This window comes from Podarcis muralis, chromosome 4 (genome assembly GCF_964188315.1).
Source record: "Podarcis muralis chromosome 4, rPodMur119.hap1.1, whole genome shotgun sequence".
Taxonomy (NCBI): Eukaryota; Metazoa; Chordata; class Lepidosauria; order Squamata; family Lacertidae; genus Podarcis; species Podarcis muralis.
In genome coordinates, this window is record NC_135658.1 from 64,656,859 (window position 1) to 64,678,526 (window position 21,668).

General features: G+C 42.9%; 1 long non-coding RNA gene across 1 annotated transcript in view; it reads left to right on the forward strand.

Annotated features, from left to right (window-relative positions):
• Positions 1 to 20,330, forward strand: part of LOC114596222 (uncharacterized) — a 147,186-nt gene extending 126,856 nt beyond the window's left edge. Inside the window, exons 3-4 of the long non-coding RNA XR_003706472.2 lie at positions 6,319 to 6,440; positions 20,147 to 20,330. This is a non-coding gene — a long non-coding RNA (uncharacterized LOC114596222). The remainder of the gene's footprint in view (positions 1 to 6,318; positions 6,441 to 20,146) is intronic.
• Positions 20,331 to 21,668: the final 1,338 nt, after the last annotated feature.

A 21,668-nucleotide genomic window follows, 5' to 3' on the forward strand; every position in this document is an offset into this window, starting at 1 on the left:
GGCTGTCTTGTTTGCTGACCAACCACCGTGGCTTTGCCTGTGATACAGAGTTAATTAAGTAAAGCTTTTTTTAATTTAAAAAACACATAGTTCATTTGAAAACAGGTTTGTTCTTAAGGAACTTTTGACAGGGTTTTGCTACCTCTCTTGAATGGGGGTGAGCTTGCCACACCCCACTTCCTTTAGGGCAGGCACAGGCAAACTCAGCCCTCCAGATGTTTTGGGACTACAACTCCCATGATCCCTAGCTAACAGGACCAGTGGTCAGGGATGATGGGCATTGTAGTCCCAAAAAATCTGGAGGGCCAAGTTTGCCTGCTTTAGGGGATGTCTTGAGTGGTTTATCCCATGGGAAGAGCTTGGGCCCAATCAGAATGGGGTGGTTGCCAGGCTTCTCAAAAGGCTGCCCCCTAGACTCGCCTTTCTTTGTTTCAGTGACCTTTATAGTGTGGACTTTCCTAGCTGCCTTTCTGGGGCTGAGTAGGAATTTGAAGGAGAGTCCTGACTGACTTTAAAATCCCTACATGGCATTTTGAAACACAGGCTCTGAGGTTACATTTTTGAGGGGACTTGCTTTCCAGGGATCAGAAGAAAAATGTGTTGCCATTTCCCGGTGATGGACAGCTGCTTGTCTGTGCTGATGCACTTGGGTAGTTGCTCTAAAGACTATTGAATATTATTACATCAAGTACAGACTATTTATTAAAGCTTAGTCAAGGCTTTGATTTCAATCCATGGCTGTTATTGTGCCGCAGTGCAAATGGGAAGAGCCAGTGCATGATATATTCCCCAGGCAAGACAATTTTTGAAGTTCCAGATGGATGACACATTAATTAACTTCGTTTTCTTCATCTTCTCAGCTGAGAAGTATACCTTTTCTTCCCTTAGAACATTCAGCTGCAATTCGAAAGCAGCCAGCTGCAAATAATACCATGAAAAACTGTGGCTTAGGTGTTTCATGGTGTGACTGATGTTGCGCTTTCTATTCCAGATGGAAGTCTGCAGTCTCAATTCTCTGATTTGCCCTATACTGTGATATGCTATTAAGTACAGGAGAAGGCTAGGCCATAGCCATGGGAAATGAACACTACTGGACTAACTGAGTATATTTAGAGCCCCTTTCTTTGAAATCTCCTACCCGCTTGAAGATCTGTGTGATGGACATTCATTTGGTATAGCTTTTCATTGAATCATTGATCGCAAAGACCACAGGACTCTTGGATTTATCCTGCCCCCAAAGAGCAGGACTAGCCATGCATGTGCCTTTGACGTAGACACCCATCACATGCCATAACACAGAGAAAGTGCCAGGATGCCTCATCTAATATCGATACAAGAAAAATTAGGAGGAGGATTCGCTGTGATTCAACCCAAGGTTCAAGGAAGTGCACATTTCATGTTGAAAAAGTCACATATTTAACAGGAAATGGTGTGCAAATTGATGCTAGCAGAATACAGGTTATCTCAATATACCACGAGAATTTTCAGGAATGTTGAATTTTGTGGGAATCTTTCTCAAGAAAAACTTGCAGTGAACATAGGGTACAAAATTTGGTCAAGGAATTTGAAAAGCTGACACAACTCATAACAATAACAACATTTAATGCACTGAAATGTTTTTATGAAAGACAAACCAAAATGTCAACAGGTGCCCTAAAGTCGCACTAAAATACTGGCATGTTCTTGTGATGACTTAAAAAATGCATGCTGGTGCACAAATGCGATGAACTAAATTTAAGATTTGAGAAAGTGGGAGTAACCAAAATGGACTGATTTATCCTTCCCTTGCCAACGTGTTCAGAAAAAGAAGTTTTTGCTTCAATTTTTTGCTGCACTAAAATGTTGTGTCTTGATCTATGAAAGGCCAGTTGTCAAAGGAACTGCCCATAAACTTCTGGTTTCTTTTGATAACAAGAGAGCTGGCAGGCATTTCTCTTAGTTTCCAGAGACTCTGTTTTCCAGCTTCAGCAATATGGAGTGTAAAACAGGAGAAAGATCTAGTAGCAGGCGACACATTATCCAGGGCATTTGACAGCACTCCTGGAGAAAATTATGACAAAATTGACTTTTCATCAACTTGAAAAAGAAAAGGTGTACAGGCACAATATATATAAAAAAAAGAAATGGAAAGAATTTGCAGAAGCCACAGCAAATGGCATCATCCAACAGCAAGTAAATGAAAGGTAGCTTGCTAGCCAGGTTACTACATACAGTACCTGCCTCATATTTTAAATATAAAACAGCACTGTCTGTAATTGATGGGAAATTGTTCCAAGGTGATAGGCTGGGAGTGCCCCAAATGGCATGCTTCAGAGAACACATGAGGGACATCTGGACATTGAAAATTGTAACACGAGAGCCAACAATGTGCTGCAGTGGTCTGAATGAATCTGCATATTGGGCAGATGGTAAAAAGGTGACCCATGCCAGAAATGCCAGCCTAGGCCCATGTGGATAAACAGTGACAAATTAGAGGCATGTACAAACTGAGTGGTGACATCTTTATGCACTCTGGCAAATATTACCTTTAGGTTTAAAAACCAGCAGAGAGTCTTGTGGCACCTTAAAAGACTAAGAGATTTATGGCGACATTAGCTTTCATGGACTGGACAATGCTTCATCAGATGAATGAAGTGTTATCATCAGTTGGAAAAGATATCACTAGAGTGACTCGGAAACCACAACTAATCCATACTGCAGCAGCTAGACTGATGACTGGGAGTAGCCGCTAGGACCATATAACATCAGTTCTAAAGGACCTTCACTGGCTCCCAGTATGTTTCCGAGCACAATTCAAAGTGTTGGTGCTGACCTTTAAAGACCTAAATGGCCTTGGCCCAGTATACCTGAAGAAGCATCTCCCATAGTTCAGCCCAGACACTGAAGTCCTTCTCCAAGGGTCTTCTGGTGGTTCCCTCACTGCGAGAAGTGAAGTTGCAGGGAACCAGGCAGAGGGCCTCATTGGTGCCCTCCTGTGGAATGCCCTTCCATTAGATGTCAAGGAGATAAAGAACTACACAACTTTTAGAAGACATCTGAAGGCAGCCCTGCATCAGGCAGTTTTTAATGTATGATGTTTTATTGCATTTTTATATATATGGGAAGCTGCCCAGAGTAGTTGGGGAAACCTAGCCGGTTGGGCGGGGTATATTTATTAGACCCAAATGAAGCAAAACGCCTCATGCAGTTTCCTCTCAGGAACAGGGGTGAGATCTCATATGACTGAGATCGTACTACAGGCTTGGGTCGCCTCTAAAAGGTTGCCTCTGAACTCTTCATCTTCAGCATCCCAGCAACTCACCCGTTGAGCAATGCAGGCTTTGCCACTTACCATTCAGGGCTGAATGGGAATTTCTTTACTACACTCTGGTTGGCTTTGGGCATACTTCCCCCTCCCCTGCCCGCTCACCATACTTCTCTGAATTCAGTTGGATTGTGGTGGGTTTGGGTTTTGATCTGGCTGCATGCTGTGGGCACCCAACTGTGTCCCACCCAACCCGGGCTGTGCTGGAGTCACTGCAGACTGGAAGCCAATGGCAGATCCTCCAAGTGTCCCTGTTTTCCAAGGACGTCCCTGATTTAGAGAAGCTGTCCCAGTTTCTGATTTGATCCTGGAATGTCCCATTTTTCTTAGGTTGTCCCTGTTTTCATTGGGAAATGTTGGAGGGTATGGAGTTATAGGGATGTTTTTTATATATAGGGATGTTTTTATGCATAGTGATGTTTTTTAAAATGTTCAATGTTTTATTACATTTTTATATATGTTGTAAGCTTCCCAGAGTGGCTGTGGCAACCCAGTAAGATGTGTGGGGTATAAATAGTAAAATTTTCATTATGGAATGGGACGTCCCTATTTTCATCAGATAAATGTTGGAGGGTATGCAATGACTTGCAGTCCATCACCAGTCCATGGACTGCCACTTGGAGTATCACTTAATTAGAGCATGGTCAACAACTTGAGGCATGCTGGGTGCAGACCTATTGTTGACTGGCTTGTGGGACCTCTTGGTCTGGTGCTTTCAGGGCCTGGCATATGCCACCTGCTGAGAACTGAGCAATGTGGGGGGTGGCACTGATCAAGTCACAAACCCCTGGCTTCCCTTTACAGGAAGTGCATAGTTGCCTCCCATCATGCCGCCTTGGGGAGATTGGCCCTTAGCTGCAGTCAGGAGTTTTTCTGCTTGCCTGGGTGGGTATTATCTGTCTGCATTTGTTGTGTGAGATTGTCTCAAGATCTTCCTTGTTATGCTTCTATAAACATAACCTTTTAACCAGTGCTTTTCTTCTAGAAAAAAAAAACACATTGCTGTTACAGCATACCATTGAGTATGCTCAGAAAACAGCACTGCTTTTACCAATTCCTGTTCTCAACTCTTTGTTCAGGGTGTGAGGCAAGGAGTCCTCAAACCTATCTCCATGATCCATAAACACATGGATGCAACAAAAATAACTGAAAAACTCTGGTAGGAGTCCTCACCACCAGGGCACGAGGTGTCTTTTCTCAATTGATAGGACCCCAGCTAAGGTATTTCACATCCTTTGCCCAAGGGATGCTTGCTACATGGTTGAAAACCCTTGGGCAGCATCCTCTGTCTTGGTCCCCCACATCCCACCCTCAGGCACTTGCCTCTTTCTTTCTTTTGTCTTATGCAGAATACAAATTAGCAAATGAAATGGAGATCTCTTTCTTTTCTCTCCATTTCTAGTTATGCTTGCTGTGTGTGGTAGTTATAGCATATTTCTTTAGAACTACACTGTGTAACAATGTCAGGAGAGAAAAGCCACTCTGAAATGTTAAAAGGACTACAGTGTGCCAAAAATGTGCCAAGTGAATATCTGTTCTGTAGGAGGGCGAGGGGGGAATTAATTGGTAGCCTGTTTCTCAAACAGGTTTTTGTGACACCCCGTCTCTATTCCACACACGATGTGTGCATAATATTTTATGACTGGAGCACTGCATAGATTTACATAATGTGTTTTTAAGCGAAAGAGCTGCCGAGGCACTGATGACAATACCTTGCGATTATATCTTCTCTTGCTGTCAATTATTCTTAAAGCATTCCAATGCGTGAAGCTTTAGGTCAATATAATGAATTTCAAAGTGACAACCAGGTACGAAGAAGCATTATCGCTGCGGGGGGCTTAGAAAAGGGGAGTATTTTTCCTTTTGCCCTTTTCCTCCTCCTAAAAGGAATGTTCCTCTAATCGTCATTTTCTCTTAGGAGAGTCCTTTATGCACATTTAATGTGGAATCACGATGGAAATCTTTACAAGTCCATGGGCTCTCATCTTCCACTTTGGTGGAAAACGATGAAGGGAGGAGGAACTTGAGTTTAATTTTTAATAAGACACGAACACAATGAAACGAGAAGCTAGAGGCGAGAGTTGCTTACAAGTATTTGATAAGATAGATTTTAGTCTCATCATGTACAGGGGCAGTAAATGTCACTTGGTGTGTATTTTCCCCAGGATTTTATTGTACACACACATATTTGACTCTATTAACAGGAAACATGGTGCTTAGTTGTTTTCAGCTTAATAATAATTTTATTTATTCATACACTCTCAGAAACCACATAGGTGTGCTATGCGAACATGAATACAGAAGCTCAGAGAAAGGAAGCTGCATTTCCTTGGGGCATGCTACTTCATATATATCTGACAAGGTCAATGCATTGCATTTCTAAGTGACAATTTAGTGGGTTCATGTGTGTATTTGGGGGTTTTAATAGTGTTGTGAGTTGGAAGGGACATAGGCTGTGTGCTGAGACCCTTCTAATGCTTGCCCCCCCCCCCTCTAATTCTTAGAATAGCCAAGCTAGCTTCCTGGCAAGTTGATGGACCATTAAGGGGAACAAAGGAAGGGGCTCTGTGAGAGACAGCAAACGGGTGGGACCCCCTCCCTGACTTCATGGATAGTTATAAGGACAAAGTCAGAGTTGAGAGTAGAGAGTTTGGAGTGGTGTGAGCTAGAAGCAAAGCAGCAAGCTGGGAATGGAGAGAGACAGTCTTGTTCGATTTCTGTTTGAATCTAAGGCTCTGGCTTATGAGGGAAGTGAGACCCTCTTAGGGTGTTAATGCTGTGAACCCCTCCATTGTAGGCTAAGGTTATATATGTGTGTAAATAAACCATATATCATAAAGACACCACGGTCTCTGCTGTACTGCTTTCTGAAGAAACACGAACCCTGAGTAAGAGCTCAGAACCCCTGCACCGCTCACAGGGATGGCATGCAACAATATTATTTATGCTGCATGATACAAATTACTTCATTGGCATTTTAAATTCAGTTTATATTGTGTGTGTTTCTTACACAGAAACCCAGCGTGGATAGGGGCCTTGTATTCCAACCTCCTGCTTGATGCAAGAAACCTGAAGCAAGAACAGCCTGAGCAGCCTCTTCTTGAACCTCACCAAAGAGAAGTCCACTCTTGCTCAGGTAATTGTTTCCATTGTTGAACTATGCTCACCGCTAAAATTTATCCTAAATTTCAAGTAAACTCTACCCTCCTGTAATTCTAATAAATCTAGCCCTAGACTACAGAGATCAAGCCTTTGCCCTTCTACGTAGGACATTATTTCAAGTATTTGAAGAGTGCTTTTATGCACATCCTCATTCTTTTTTTCCTCCAGGCTAAGCATACTCAGTATACTTGAGCATCTCTGTTGTTGTTCTCCTCCTCCTCCAAAATTGTTCTAATTTTGTCACATCCAGAACTGGACACAAGACACAGGACTCCAGAAGGTCTAGCTAATGCAGAATAAAGTGGTTCCATTACAGTACTTCCCATGACTTGAAAACTGCATCTAAAATTGCATTAGCCTATCTTTTTACAGCTACAAGACACTGCTGATTCATGTTCAGCTTGTGACTGAATGCAATCCCAAGAGCCTTTTCACATATACTACTGTCAAGCCAGGTATACAAGGTGTACAACAGCTCTGTTTGTGGGCCAAAAAACAATGTGAACTGGAGTGATACTCCCAGAGTCTAAGCACTTTTCCAATACTGTTTTCCAACCAGCTGTCAAGCCATCTGATGGTGTTATCAGCTAGCCCTCGTTTAAGTTACTAGTTAACCAAAATATCATAGGCAATTTGGGCAAATGCTCTGCTAAAATGAAGAAAAATGACATCCACAGCATTCCCACAATCCCAAGTGAGTAACTTGATAAAAAAGAGAGAGAAACCATTTGCCTTGTAGGGCTTCTTCATTGACAAATCCATGCTGGCTTCTCCCAATCACTGCCTTGTTATCAATATACTTGCAGATGGAAAGCTTCATAATCTGTTCTGGTATCTTCCCTGTGTCGACTGCCCTGTATTTTCCTGGATCTTCCTTTTTGGAGATTGGGACATTTTTGCTGTCTGCAGTCCTGGGACCCTCTGCTCATTCTCCAGGCGTCTTTATAGATGATAGGCTGTGGTTTTGAGAACATATCTCTGGGGAATTATTTTTGAAATGAAAACAACAATAATATGCCTTAAATCAGAGGTTGTCAATGTGATCCCCTCCATGCATTTGTTCAACTCCATCTCCCATAAGCCCATCCAGCATGGGATGATGGGAATTGTAATCCTACAACACCTGGAGTTGTAGACCAATACATTGGCTACCACTGCCTATACTAAAGTTCTCAGGTATTATTAAACATAGGAAGCTGCTCTATACAAAGTCAGATGAGTGGATACCCAGCTCAATATTGTCTACACTGATTGGCAGATGCCTTCCAGAGTTTCAATATCTGGGGATCCTGAGAACTGAAATTGTGGCCTTCTGAATGCAAAACATTTGCTCACCTACTAAGCAATGCTTTCAGAATAGTGGATTTAAGCTACCCCATGATTTGGCATGGGAAAATACGTTTTCAAAAAGGGTGTAAAATAGTGCCCATTTTTATGCTCAAGCATACACCTTATGGCCTCAGTAACCACACTGCATTTTCTTAACCCAAACCCAGCATAATAGCGATGTTAATGAGAGCAGAGAAGCTGCACCTATTTATACTGTTCTCCCCCTTCTAATGTCAGGCTAAAATTATTTGTCTGATAAAAGTGCACATTCATACTGCAGAAGTTACAGTTAAATGAGTATTAACTGCCTGTTCCCTTGTGGGAGGCTTGTTTGGTATTCTCTCTACATCCCAAATTGGCAACAATCTCCATGAAAGGCACTGAGATCTTCATTCGCATGGTTTTGAGAAAGCTGAAAAGAAGCTCTCAGAGTTTAGCACGAACAACCCCTTCCCGGTTACCTCACAGAGTGTTTGGGTATCTGTGGCTGCTACGCTTCATCAAAGCAGCTTTTCATATACACCAAGAACTGACAGGAATTCTTTGTCGGGGACAGCATCCTTGCTTACCCGAATCATGAGTAGGGAGGATGGAGAATTTTTGCAAAAATCAAACATGAATGTGAGCTCTGCAGCAGCTTGCTCATTTGCCCACCAGGTGAGCCGAGCATCAGTGATACTGATTTATTGATACTGGTTTTCAAAATCCACACAAAATTAATGGCACTGTTTTTGAACCCAGTACTCTGTTCGTTGTCATTGTTTCGGAGTTACTGTCAGATCAGCTCTGCAAAAAATGTGTATTCCTCTGAACTCTGCTCCACTGAGGTGATGCTGGTAGGCGTTAAAATTCAGTGCTGTTTCTTATCCTGCCTCCCTACCTATAAAGCCCTCTATTACATGATAGTGGAGGGGGAGGGGAGAGGGAGGGGTTAATGGGTGTAAGCTAGTAATGTTTAATGGTAGTAGCTTTAATAGGAAATGCATTTTAAAAGAAGGAATGATTCTCTGAGCTTTTCAGAACCATCGTTGTACAAAAAGGTGTGTCAGCTTCACTGTTGCAAAACACCAAGGAACAATCCAGCCAGCACAGTTCACCAAGGCTCTGCATCATTTTATTGTGTGTTTGTGTGGGGTGTGGGGAACATAACCACAACCATGTACTTTGTGTCCTTCCTTTCACTACCATCAGTGAGCATCATCCCGTCCATCACGCCTGCTGGAACACACACAAAAAATGACCAATTTAAAAAATACTGCTGTTCTCTCTGCATTTTGCAGCAATTGCCCTTGCGAACTTTTCTTCTGCATGTGGCCATTCACAGCTATGAAAAAGGATGGGTATGGGGGATGGCTGGATTTGTTATTGTGTTTCAGCGGAGTCCCTCCCCACCCACCCACAAGGATGTCTTGCTGATGATCTGTGTCATTTACACACAGACAACTGTTTTAAATCTTTTGTCTCCCCACCCCATGTAAATAAATCTGAAAGTAAAACTGCCGGGGCGCAATGGCTACTTGATGATGGCCAATGAATAACAATAGCAGTATTGCAGATAGGGGACTATATAGGAATGTAATGGCATCTGTTTTGTAGAAGCTGATCACGCCATCGTCAGGGGAATAGAAAACAACACTGTTATTTTCACAAATCATCATACCAGGGCTGATCATATGAATTTAACAAGATGCAAACCACAGTGGATCAAGTTTGAATAATGATATTGCGATTGAAAGATGAACAGGTACAGAGAGCAGTGGGCTACATACCTAATTGTGAGTCACTTTAAAGGGGAGGGGGTTGCTCTCTAAACAGAATCCCAGCTATTAAAAAATTTCCATTTGTATGCCGTGTGACAAGCTTTTGAACTGTGTGGTTATACACATTCCTTCATGGTGTGAAGCCATCTTGCCCTTCTCCAAGGGAGAGGGTTGCAGCTCGCTGATTGCAACTACCATAGTCCATAATGGGCCAATGCACAAAGGCTGCCATGGACAGGGTCAGCCCAAGACATTTTGCTGCCAGAGGCAATGGATAAGATGGTGCCCACCTCATTACACATACAGGAGCGGAGTAGTTTAGGATGTGAAGAAAGAGCCCATGTGCCATACCCAACCCAGTCATACAACAGAGAGGAGTGCTGGCTCGAGCCCAGTATCTGCCACCTGAGGTGGTTGCCTCACTCTGCCTAATGATAGAGCCAACCCTGGTGGCTAAAAATAGCTGCCTGTGTCAACTCCTCACTCCTTTCCCCATAATGTTCAGGCAGACAGGATGTTGCTTCCCTGCAGAAGGTGCTCATCAGGAGAATGATTAAGCTGAAACAATTCAAGGGGAAAAGGTGAGAACTTGATATTGGGTTGCTGTTTCATATCTCAGAGCTTTTCACGTATTTCCTTTCATAACAGAATAAATGTATGTACAGTGGTACCTCGTGTTAAGTACTTAATTCGTTACGGAGCTCCGCACTTAACCTGAAACTGTTCTTAACCTGAAGCACCACTTTAGCTAATGGGGCCTCCTGCTGCTGTTGTGCCACCGGAGCACGATTTCTGTTCTCATCCTGAAGCAAAGTTCTTAACCTGAAGCACTATTTCTGGATTAGTGGAGTCTGTAACCTGAAGCGTATGTAACCTGAAGCATATGTAACCCAAGGTACCACTGTAAAGGATTGGGACTGTGCCAGATGGCCCCGTCACTAATGGCAAGCACTCCACTGGCCCTGACACCTACATCAGCAAAGGCGTGCTGTGCACATACAGCTCTATGTACATAGGTGCTGCGCATGACCAGAACTCTGAATGTGCAGGATTCCCAGTTGCATCAAGTATGCATGTGCCTGCAGCTGTATGAAGGAAAGGGACCATTTTCAGAGATTTGACTATGCAAGGAGATTGGAGACAGACCAAAATCCTGCTTCATCCCTCTACTACGTGCTCACTATATATATGAAGGAAGTCTAGCGGGCCTCTCCAAGCTGAGTGAGTGGGTGGTAAAATGGCAAAGGCAATTCACACTAGTGAAAGAATTATGGAAGTAATATTGGAATGAATGAAATGGAGGACATGCTATTAAATAGTGAAGAAAGCTGGGTCACTATCCCAACATCATTTAACCTTTGAGAATCAAATGGGCTGCTATGGGTTAAAAAAAATCTTATTTTTCATCCAGCTATGTTTTAATGGGCTTATTAACATTTGACATATTTTGCATAACGTTCACATTATACCCTTGAAACCACTGATAGCGGCTGTTTTGGGGCAGCAAAAGGTAGAGAATTGGAACCCATAGCAACAGCCCAAATTTTGTCTGCATTGCAGGCAATTCAACTTCTAGTGTTATTTATAATATAGGCTGTTTCTAATTACAAAATAAACAGTAATAGGAGCTCTGGGGCTATTTTGTTGCAGTAAGAAACAAAGTAATCTGCATAATATCTAGAACCTTGCCTTCAGTTGAAGCCATAACCATGAAAAAGGGTTAGGCTGGTACCTTTGGTATAAACCTGAATAGAAAATGCATTAAAATAGTCTCTGACATCATCTGTCTTCTCCAGCAAAGATGGGGGGGGGGGGGAATCCACCTTATTCTTACAAGAGAGAATTCACACGAACAGGAAAAGATATAGAACAGCATTAAAACTGAAAGGACAAAAATATAGCAGCCATTTCACTAGATTTTCATGGAATTTAAAAACCTTCAGGGCCAGAGAATTGATGGTGGGACACCAATGAGTGGCCAGAGGGAGAAGACTGGGGGGAGAAGGTGTTGGAAGCTGAAGAGGCAACAGGGTTTAGTGAGCAGGGGGAGACTGTGGCAGAGAGAAGTCCAGAATTAGGAGCAGAAGCTGAAGCAAGAAAGGAGGGAGGCCAACCGGCAGAGATGAGTCTGGCTGGTGAATAAGCACAGGTTGCTTGTTGCAACAAGCTCCACTCCCCCCTGGTCTCCCAGAACCAGGAGATACATGAAGGAGGTGGAGGAGAAGTTACATGCAGGTGCAGTCTCAGATTGCTTGGGGGAAACACTAGAAAGGAGGGGACTTAGGAACCTGGGAGAAGGCAGGGACCTTCAGCCTCAGCAACTGCTTCATGGGGGCGAGACCTGCCGGAGAGGAATTGCTGTGCTCATTTGGCCTGACACTCCTGTGCAGACCCTGTTTTTGCTAATAAAGAGTTAACTCTGACTCACTCAGTGTGATTTACTGCTGCCTATCTCCTGTCAGGATATTTGTTGTGCCTGCCATTTTTATGGCTCATGTTAACTATGGCAACATTATAAACATACATCAGGGCAAGGCTTCTAATGTATGCATGCCCCCATCACCTCTAAAGGGCATATATTAGAAAGGAGTGCACATGGGTAAGGTATCGTTTTGTGATGGCATCACCACCCGAAGCTATGCATTTCAACATGTCCCTAGGCTTATTTCAAATTTTGAAGAGAAAATGGCTGCCGCTGCCCTCTCTTGCCTATGCACATTCATTTTTACACTGGAAAACTTGCTGGAAAATCAAGTGATTTCATGCATCAAGCATGCATGACCATCTCTGAACATCTTCAGTGGGGGGGTGATGGTTTTGTTTCTGATGGATTTGGATGGTGGGGGACAAGGTGGACTGAGTGAGCTTTTAATTAGTCTAATGGGGTTTATGCTTTTCACATTCCCTTTGCCTTGAGCGTTCAGCATGGGTCAGCCTGCAAATCAAATCAAGTATGAGTCTTGGGATAATGCTTCCCTTTCCACTGTTTTCACATGCATGTCCAGTTTTCATTGAATATGTCACTTTGATATGCCCTAGTGATTATTCGGGTTAGAAACAGTTTGCCCTTGTGTAGCTGTTAGTCTATCTGATTTCAGCATTCTTACCAAGTTCACTGCTTGGTCACACACTACAGTTACATAGCATTGTCTAATTATTGCTGTTACTGAGCTTCTGAAAATATTGGTCCCATAACTTTGGTCTGGTCCTTGCTTCCATATGGCAAATTAGGAACTGCTGTGTTCTGAATTGCTGATTTAGTGCTCCTTCTGCATATCTAGGCTGAGCTTTCATGTTTATTTAGTGATTTTAGTTGGAAACACTGTGAAATTGATTTAGCATGAAATAAAAGGAAGGCGGGAGATAGTAACACACATACTATTTTAAAATGCTCAAGTTTTCTTGTACCATTTCTCAGCTAAGGAAAGGCAAAGGAATTTGCATGTTCTTCAACTTTAGACAACCTGCTTAAAGCCAAAACTTTTTATAAATGGGTAAATGCAACAACAACATAAATACAGTCATACCTTGGGTTGAAGTAGCTTCGGGATAAGTATTTTCGGGTTGCGTGCTGCGGCGACCCGGAAGTAACGGAGCGCATTACTTCTGGGTTTCGCTGCTCATGCATGCACAGACGGTCAAAATGATGTCACACACATGCGCAGAAGCAGTGAATAGCGACCCGCACACGCGCAGACGCACAGATGCAGGTTGCGTTCGCTTCTGGATACAAATGGGGCTCCAGAACGGATCCCATTCACATCCAGAGGTACCACTGTACTTAAAAGGTAAAGGTACCCCTGCCCGTACGGGCCAGTCTTGACAGACTCTGGGGTTGTGTGCCCATCTCACTTAAGAGGCCAGGGGCCAGCGCTGTCCGGAGACACTTCCGGGTAACGTGGCCAGCGTGACAAAGCTGCATCTGGCGAGCCAGCGCAGCACACGGAAACGCCATTTACCTTCCCACCAGTAAGCGGTCCCTATTTATCTACTTGCACCCGTGGGTGCTTTCGAACTGCTAGGTTGGCAGGCACTGGGACTGAGCAATGGGAGTGCACCCCGCCGCGGGGATTCGAACCGCCGACCTTTCGATCGGCAAGCCCTAGGCACTGAGGCTTTTACCCACAGCGCCACCCGCGTCCCTCTACCACTGTACTTACAAATCCCCTAATTGGTATTGCATGTGGTGTTCACCACCACAAAAAGGGAAATGTTCTGTGCCTGTCTGTGAGGTAGTACAAACTTTGGATATTACATAGGAGGGAGAGCAGGCACTCAAAATGAAATGTAGTTCCTCTTTTTTATCAATAGTTCATTAGGGTATTCACACTATTACAATAAAACAGTGCAGGCCCTTGTTCCTTCCCCCTCCTGGCTCCCCTCCCTCCTTCTTCCCTCATGGCTCTTTTTGTTGTTGTTACAGCATTTTCATTTCTGATGTTCCATTGTTTGGTGTGATATCACATCCTCAAATAAGAGTTTGGATAAATGGATAAATGGATATCAGTACTCTGCTTGCGTCCCTGATGCACAACCCGCCGTGTTTTGTGTAAAATGGAAGCTTTACTTCTCATTCTATAATTTCTTCTCTGGTGCAATGATTACATCAAAGACGAATACACTGCAATTATCAGTACTCAGTTATGTAATACTTTCAGCGTATAAACTTCCTTGTATTTCTGGGCCTCTATGGGTGATATATTTCTATTTAAAATGCAGGAATATTTATCATTCACTTGCTGTCCACACTTCAGGCTTCTTTCTGTTTCAGAGACAGAGCACTGGGACTTTCATATTGAGGAAAATAAGGGTTCTTCTGATTCATAGGTATCTTGGGAGGGGGGCAGGGAGAATTTGCTCCTCCCCGAGTGAGCTATAATCCCCAAATGGGGGGCCATTTATTCCTAATCTCTGCTCCCTGTTTCTTAACCAGTTACTGTTCCACAAGAAGACCACTCCTAGCTTTATCCCCATCCCATGCCTGCTGATCCTACCCAAGAGTCTTTGGTGAGGTACTTTGTGGAAAGCTTTTGGATTGTCCAAGTAGACATTTTTTACTGGATCACTTCTTTATGTGTGTGTTGACACTCTCAAAGAATTCTAAAAGGTTAATGAGACAGGACTTACTATTGCAGAAGCCATGCTTGTTCTACTTCAGCAAAACTTGGTTTTTCTATCTGCTTGATAATTCTGTCTCTGACAATACTTTCAACCAGTTTTTCTCAAACTGACATTAAGCTAATTGTCATGAACTGGCAGGACAGTGGGCAGGAGGAAGATGATCCTTGCAAGGGATATAGCCATGACAGGCATACCTGGGCAAGCTGGTGATGGAGAAGGAGAGGTTGGTGTAGAAGGTACTCATGGGGCAACAGAGGGGATGGGGTCAATGCACAGGAACCAGGGCCCATCACCAGAGCCAGAGGGGCCTGTTTTCCCAAACACAGTGGGCTCTGATGTGTAAGAAGCAATGGGAGGCACGCTCTAGGAGGCTATGGCAGGCAAGAGCCCACAGCCCAGCTCCCTAGCTGGCCAGGTGGGGGCTCACCTGGAAAGGCTTGGAACAGGTGAGGGCCACCTGCCTCATCAAGCCCAGATGCTGCAATCAGCATGCAAGGTAAATAAGGGAAGGAGAGCTGAGGTGCTGTATCTGGTCAACTTCCCACACTGGTTGGACCATGGCTTGGATGTTCCAGGGAGCTCTTGGGAACTCTGCTTCTTTGGGACTGACCTCCAGATGCCCTGATCCTGGGATGGGCTGCAGAGGCAGGAACCTGGTTTGACTGGACTTTGCACCTGTAGGCCTACCTGCCTGCTGGACTATACACTACCATCTGCTGTGGGATTGTGTACACCAGGGAGACTTGCTGCCATGTACCTGTGGTTTCAGGACACTAACTTACCTGTAGTTTTCTTTAAAAAATGGGTGTTACATTGACTACTTTTCAGTTCTCAGGTACAGAAAGAGATATGAGGGACAAGTTACATATTTCTATTAGCAGATCAGCAGCAGGAAAGCAAGGTCCATAGTGTCAATGAAGTTTTATATAAGGCATATATGTCTTGATGTAAACATGGTCCTGCTCACATGAATATGATGCCAAGAGGAAGTGGAATATAATCACTGTCTTATTAGGAAGATTTCTGGCATGCAGGATTTCTTCCCTGTCCTATTTGAATATAATGAAATGGGACACATTTGTAAGAGATCATGTGGGAGGCAAGGTTAAATGAGAACATTTTAGGTGGATGCGATTTGCTATAGCTGTTGATTAAATATACCAGCAATGCAGTGTTATAAATATAGCTGTAGGCCTTTTCTGCACTCCAAACAAGTTATTAAACTGTGAAATGGAGGTTCAAAAAAAGAAGAGTAGTAATGATTTTGAAATGTTGCTTACACTCAAAAAATGTGCTTGGCAGAACAGAATCCTAGAGTTTAGGAAGGCCTGGGACTAAAGAGGCTTGTAAATCCCATAACTGCAAATGGGCAGTTCAAAAAGTTGGCTTAGGCCAGACAGTTAAATGAAAATTGAATTTATTTATTAATGGGAATTAATAAATATATTTATGAACAACAAAACCTGACTTCCACTGACATCTCTGAAAGTGCATGTAGTCCTGTAAAAAAAGCCTGACTAATTAATCCTGCTTGATATGACTCTGTATTAATATTTATAAAAGTACAGGAGGTCTCAGACTGATAGTGAGTGGGTAACAGCACCGATTTGTAGTTAAAAAGCGGGATAGGTATTTTTTAAAAGCCTCAACTTATGGTTCAAAATACATTGACCTTTAGTGAGAAGTTCTACTTCTATTCATTCCCTCCATTATTAAGGCCTGGTACTTACCCTGACAATCTGTCCATTGCAGTTACATCTGATTATAGCAGCAACAACATGAAGAGCCTTTCAGGATCACCCTATCATTGGGTAGAGAGAGGTGGCTGCCTCAGGCAAGCAGATGATGGATGCTGTCCCATTCCCCAATGTTTAGGTAACATTCACCAGCCAGCCTAGTTGGGAGATGCCACTGTGAAAGTAGGAAAGAGGCCTCGGTCCTCTTATGCCACTTCTTTGCACCACTGCCTTGCAGAGTTGGCCAGCTATGTTAACCACCAATGTACACATTGAGCACAGAGTTCCAAGGATGCAGCCCAATATGCACACTTAAAGGTAAAGGGACCCCTGACCATTAGGTCTAGTCGTGGCCGACTCTGGGGTTGCGGCGCTCATCTCGCTTTATTGGCCAAGGCAGCCGGTGTACAGCTTCCGGGTCATGTGGCCGGCATGACTAAGCCACTTCTGGCGAACCAGAGAAGCATACAGAAATGCTGTTTACCTTCCCGCCGGAGCGGTACCTATTTATCTACTTGCACTTTGACGTGCTTTCAAACTGCTAGGTTGGTAGGAGCTGGGACCGAGCAATGGGAGCTCACCCCATTGCAGGGATTCAAACTGCCGACCTTCTGATCAGCAAGTCCTAGGCTCTGTGGTTTAACCCACAGCGCCACCCGTGTCCCCAATATGCACACTTACTTGGGAGTAAATCCCATGGAGCTTGGGAGGACTTCCAAGCAAGGATCGCATTGCAGTAGTTGCACTAGTTCCTCACCAAGTGGCTGCCCTGGTTGAAACATGGGTGATGGCTCAAATATATGTTATAATAGCATTTTTCCATGCAATATATCCAAATCCATCTGGTAATCAACTTTACTTCTAAAACACGACACTTCATAATAAATACACAGTCTGACTGTAGGGAGACCACAACAAGACAGCAAAGCGTGGGTGGCCTGAAAGCATCGGGTATCTACTTTAATTTGATTTTAAGTGAAGGTAAAGTGGCCAAAGGGTAAAAAGTGGAGTGAAAGGACCTTTTCTTTAAAAAAAATACCCAGCTCTAATTCCACATCATGCTGTTTGCAGGTCAAACTCATTGAACTGAAGCTGTTTAGTTCTGCTGCAAGGCTAGAGCAATATAGCGCACATAAAATGCCTTTACAGAGGCATCCCAAGTGTGGGAGTGGAGAGTGGCCTGGAAAATCTACCGCCACACTGTTCCTTAGCAGCCCAGGACAGAGGGCAAGCAGCATTTGTGCTTTACCATTAAGTCAGCTCCAGTATAAGCCCCCATTACCCCTCCCTCTGGGAATGGCACAATTTTACATGCAGAGAACCCAGAGCTGGGTCTGCCCCTACCCTTATAATGACACATTTGGAAGGCTTGTGATTGTTCCTGCAGCTGGAACATGGTCAGAAGTAGCCTTCTACCTCCCACGCTTTGCATGGGCACAGTGGGATCTCTGTCAGATGGGCACCTTGCCTGTCTTCTTATGTCCCCCAACTGCAAATATCAGGGAGCTAGGATTGCTTGTCACTCAGCCCTCAATTCCGTTCAATTTGCATTTAAAGGCGATCCTACTTTAATCCACACTTTCTGAAGCAAGAACAGAAATCCTTGGGAAGTAACACCGGCTGGATTTTGTCGTGCAGTTCTTCAGCTAAGGAATGTGTACAAAGTACAGTGGTACTTCGGGTTAAGTACTTAATTTGTTCCGGAGGTCCGTTCTTAACCTGAAGCACTAGTTTAGCTAATAGGGCCTCCCTTTGCTGTCTGATGCTAGAGAGAGAGGTAGCCATGTTGTAGTGCTCCATGTGTGTTTATATGTAAATACAGTGGTACCTCAGGTTAAGTATTTAATTAGTTCCGGGGGTCTGTTCTTCACCTGAAACTGTTCTTAACCTGAAGCACCACTTTAGCTAATGGGGCCTCCTGCTGCTGCCACGCCGCCGGAGACCGATTTCTGTTCTTATCCTGAAGCAAAGTTCTTAACCTGAAGCACTATTTCTGGGTTTGCGGAGTCTGTAACCTGAAGCGTATGTAACCTGAAGGGTATGTAACCCGAGGTACCACTGTAGTAATAATACTATACTAGTCTGCATTAAAAAAATCACATATTAGTGGAAATGATGTCAAAAATGCATTATGTTTGGTTTGTAAAAATGTCTGACATAATAGCTTAGGAAAATTAGGGGGAAATAAAAATGCTGATGAATTTTCATGGGGACTTTAAAAAATAAATAAATCAGTGCTGTGGAAATGTGAAGACTGGAAAAAATGAGAAAATGATAGATTTGCCCGTCTCTGCCTGCAGTTCTGTACACAATTACCTAGGAGTAAGTCTCAGTACAGGGAAGTCAGTGCAGCTTATATGAGTTGACTTGCATAGGGTTACTCTGTAGCATTATGTTATCATGGGAAGTGTGTTTTATATTTCTCATACTGATAACAGATTTCAACCAGTAATCAAGAAGAAAAATTCCCTTTTCTGCTATTTTTGTAAAAAACCAAAAATAAATAAAGCACTCTGTAGGGTGTTTACATTTTAGAATAAATTGAAAAGCATTTGCTTAAACCTCCACAAATCAAAACAGTTGTCACTTTGACTGAATAGGCTGGCAGCAGATTTTTTACTTCCTCCTTATAATTAAGAAGCCACTATGATACCATGTTGCAGCCTTGAAGACTGTGCTGTTTTTTTAACTTGACTAAATGGTAGCTTTATACAGTTTTATATATTAAAGGGACAAATTGCAGTGACATAAAAACTGCTGCAACTGTGCGTTAGAAGCAAGTCTGCAATCTTTTAATGTAACAATGATTTCCATTACCATTAATATTAACATTTAATGTTTATTGTCTTCACTATTTTATGCATTAGTTTGAAAACCTTACCTAGTGTTCACTGCAGGCATGACTAGGCATTGTAGATGAAACCCAACATTTATTTCTAATTTTTCTTGTTCATCTACAATTGCTTATCAGCAAACCTACAACAAAGCTCATTTGTATTGGTACAAAAGCTGTCTCATAAAATCTAATTTCTAAATAGATAGGGATTTTCTATTGTAATTGCCAGCTGCTGGCAATGAAAGAATATCAGGGATTGCTTGCTCATGAGTAGACACCTTACTCTGGGCCCTTGTTAATTTATTTAAGATCACAGGGCAATTTAAAATATAAAAACACAAAAATGCATACCACAGTAACAAAAATACATACCATAACAACAAACAAAAACGATAGCCCCCCCATTCAGTTTATTAGGCCATAGATTGTATAATTTGCCTAAAGTCTAGGAGAAAACAAATGGTTTTTTCCTGGCACCTATGTAATGTAATGTGCCATCCCTCTTTGGCCTTGACCAGAAGCTTCTGGTGCTTTTGAGGTCAAGGTGTGGTGGGCTCCACCGACTCCTCTGACATTTCCAGAGGTTCTTCCTTGGGTATCAACGCAGAGGTCCCCTCAAGGAGATCCTCAGCATTGGAGTCAGAGATCCTCCCTGCTCCTCAAGGTGTTTGGCCAGTGGAGTGTCCAGTTTGTCTCCTGAGGATTCTGTGACTGGCACCATATCAGAACTAGACACGATAACTAATTCACAATTTTTTGGTAATGTCATTGAATGACTCATTGATACCGGGGGGAATATTAGGAGCAAAGTAAATTATTCTTTATTAGTCTAAATGGAGTTGCATCGGTTAGCAGAGTAATTAGTTTCTAAACAATGGTTTTTTCTTCTTCTTTTAAGCCATGCTGTCTGATCTGGAAGCTTTGTTCCACAATTCTGGATGTGTGGTACTGCAAGGCTGTTAGAAGGAAAAGATACCCTGTGGGCTTTAGCCAGTGGTTGCTTTGCCATAGTGAAAAGTGCTTCTGCTCTCGCAAAGATGGACACCCCATTTTCACGAATCCCCACTGAACGTGACTTTTTCTTGCAGGTAAAGTCAGTGTAATACTATAGGTGTGTGGTTGTAGGTTAAATACATTTTTTATTGACAAAGCCAGCCAGGGGCTGCATTTGTATCAGGGCAATGGCATGGGGGGGGTGTGTGTGGCATTAACCATTTCCCCATGTACCATGGCCTCAATTTATGCCTTTTTGTAAACTGCTCTGGGGTGTTCTCTCCCCCTCCCCCCACTATCAAGTGGTGTTTGGATTTTACGAAATAAAATAAATAAGTGCCTGATCCCAAGCACACTCCAGGACACAGTTCTGCTGAGCCCTGCCCGCAATTAAACCCTGCTTCTATATCATTAGGAGCAGTAGCCTTGGTTGTGAAAGATATTTTATTAAGAGCCAAACATATATAACTAAATAGAAGTCAATTGAATTTTTCAGTTCCTCTATCATCCATGTAATCCATCTTGCTTAAAAATGCAGTTAAATGTTTGTTTGAACCCATTGAACCCTATTAAATGTTACATCTTCATTTAGGAAGACCATCCTTGACTGAATTAAACTGTTTCCATCCCTGATTAGCTGATTAAGAGACAAGGAAGAGAAATACACTCCTCCAGGCAGCCTCTTTATTGAGCATTCATCCTGATTCGCTTGTTTGCTGGGAGGTTATATGACAATGAACATCCATCCTGAATTGATTGCCTGGGGCTGATATGCCTTCTCAATAATCGTTCATTCATCTCACACTTTTCAATGAATTTACCTATCACTTTCCTAACAGCAAAACACTGGTGGATTTATTGTGCTAGGGTGAGAGAGTGCTTTAAATTCATTTCAATTGCAAAATTAACTGCAAATTTTTGGTTTGCACCTGAAAGTCTCCCACTAAATACTGACTATCTCATGAAAATGTATCAGAATCTCAGTACCAATTTCTCCAATTAAACACATTTTTCTTTGCAATTTTGCCTTCTAAATATTTTTGCAATTTCCCCTATATTTTGTATGCTACTTTCAGTGATATACTACATTTGTATGCACACACCCCCCCCCCATATTTGCATTTTTGTACCCATTACTGGGTGGAGAGCTGCAATGCAAAATTCAGAGAACTGTGAATTTTGAAGGACAGCGGTGTTTAGGTTCACATAGTGTTTCAGAAAGTGTGAGGTTTGAATTTCTGCCCTATCCCCACAACCTAAGAATTCACTTGCCCTTAATGCACTTCATATATTGCTATTGTTGTTGTTACAAGTACCCCCAGAACAGTTTCCATATACTCAATGAAACGGTGAGGTTTCACTCTGTTGTATAACACAAAATAGCAAATCTCTAACATGTGGCTCAGCCTTAAAACATTGGCTTTTAG